Source organism: Alligator sinensis, unplaced genomic scaffold (assembly GCF_000455745.1).
Source record: "Alligator sinensis unplaced genomic scaffold, ASM45574v1 scaffold4_1, whole genome shotgun sequence".
Taxonomy (NCBI): domain Eukaryota; kingdom Metazoa; phylum Chordata; order Crocodylia; family Alligatoridae; genus Alligator; species Alligator sinensis.
In genome coordinates this window covers 3,301,491-3,303,674 of record NW_005841887.1, presented here as the reverse complement: position 1 = coordinate 3,303,674, position 2,184 = coordinate 3,301,491, and the positions used below count along the sequence as shown (strand labels likewise).

The following is a 2,184-nucleotide window of genomic DNA, read 5'->3' as shown; positions in this document are numbered from 1 at the left end:
CCACACCAACTCACAAATACCCACCCCCCCACACCTTTACAAAGCCCCACCCCCCCTCCACATAAATACCTGCATATATTTCTAAAGAAGGTTCAAATAATGTTATATTTAGTTTAATTGGTAAAAAAATAAGTGCATTCATTTATTTTGCATAATTTTGAATTCTCCTGGGCAAAATTCCCTGAGATGTAACAATACAGGGTGCTGACACTAACAACAGTGAATTAATATGGCAAAACAGAATATTTTGAAGGGGACAGGAAGGAGGATGCAGCCCTCCTGAAATTAAAGCCCCTCCGCCACTCATTCCATAGCTGGAGCGAGCTAAGTGCAAGGCAGAAAAAGCTATCCTTTCACCTCTAAACAAAAGTACTCAAAGAAATAAGCTCTGAATGGTGTTTACCACACACTAATCTTACTAAGCTATTGTGATACTCATCAATAATCACATTAACTTGATCAAGCAAGCAAGCAGGGCAAAAAAAATAATAAAATCTACATTTGATCATGCATACATTGCTGCTAATATAAAAAAAATAGCAAGTCAAAGACTGCAATTACCAGGTTCTCTCTAATACAGTATTTGTCAACCCATGGGTCGGGATCCAAAAGTGGGTTGCAAGAAAATTTCAAAGGGTCACGAGCTGTGGCAGGGCAAAGGGGCAATAGGAAGGTGCCTACCCCTTCCAATGGGGGAAGGGGGTCGGGGAGAGCTGCGCGGCTGAGCTGGAAGCAGCAGAGCTGGTGCCTATACTCCAAGCTGCCCTGCCCCTGTAAGACACGGGGGTGGGGGGAAGGAAGTGGCCATGATCAGACTGCCTGGTGTGGTGCAGCAGTTCCAGTCTAGGGCAGGTGGTACTGCCAGGCCTCTCGTTCTCCCTCCAGTCCATGCCAGGGCCGGACTCACTCCGCTGCTACCCCCACGAGCCAGGGTTGCCACAGACACCATGCTCTGGCCCGAGTGGGACTGGGGGGCAGCCAGGGTCCCTCCGGCAGTGCTGTGGGGGCAGGGGCTGTGCGTCAGGAGTGAGGGACATCAGCATGGCCGGGTGGGGGGAAATGAGGGACGATGGGGACAGACGGGACAGGAAAATGGGGGTCAGGAACCAGCAGGGCCAGGGGGTATGGGTTGGGACAGGCCACAGATCTTGGCAAATGGGCCCTGGTAGGAAAAAGGTTGAGAACCACTGCTCTAAGAGACTGCTGATCTGCTCTTTCATCTTCAAGGTGTCTAATGATAAACAGACTTCTCTTAAAAATGTTATAATGAAACAGGTAGCTCCTAGGGAACAAATTAGTGCACTCGTTATAAAAGACAGGACCAAACTCCCAGGGTTTGTGCATCATTCTTTTAAGCATACGATTACAAGTAATGGCTGACAAAAAGGAACTACAAATTCTTATCTATGCAGTCTAGCATACTTATCTACAGTTTGTTTACAAAATAGCTATAATTTACTGTAGTTTAATTCATCTGCATTTTTGGTACAGAAGTACTATTTTTGCTAGAAGTTACCCAAACTCAGGCAGAAGACAGTTCCAGGGTCCTTACTCAGCAAAGAACTTAAACATGCAGGTAGCTTTCAATAGGCTGCAAAGAGACTTAAGGATTTGCTTAACAGTAAGTAAATACCATGACCACCAACATGGTTTTCCTACTGGTAGGGGAAAACCATGAATGTGGGGGGGGGGGTAGTACCCTGACCGAGATAATCCATAATTATTCTCCAACTTTCACTTCCAGTGGCAGGATCTTGGCTATACGCTGACTTTATAGAAATGGGAGACTCCTCCCTAGCTTGCTCCTGCAGCCGTACAGTTGAGGGCAAGCGAAACTCTGGGGCATCTGAACCCCAAGCCTCCAGGCTTGGACCTGCACATGGGATGCCTGCCAAAGAATTTGGACGCATCTGAAGCTCCAGACAGAGGTGGAGGATACTAGCTGGCAGCAGGGCCACATAGTTCCATGTTTTTGGAACTGATTTGGCCGATTTGACTTGGGACACGAAAAATTTTCCTAAAAAAAGAAAAAATTAAAGAGTGCTTAACAATAAGCACAAGCTAAGATTCAAGTGCTGATCATGGCCTACACATGTATGTAAAGAAGTATAATACAAAATACCAGAAGAAATACAAAGGTCCTGTTACATTATTTTAAAATATCCATAGAGAGGACTCATTCCT

At 45.7% G+C, this 2,184-nt stretch overlaps 1 protein-coding gene across 5 annotated transcripts in view; it reads right to left on the bottom strand.

Annotated features, from left to right (window-relative positions):
- Nucleotides 1-2,184, bottom strand: part of FAIM (Fas apoptotic inhibitory molecule) — a 12,642-nt gene that overhangs the window by 8,447 nt on the left and 2,011 nt on the right. The gene's annotated exons all lie outside the window — the stretch shown is intronic.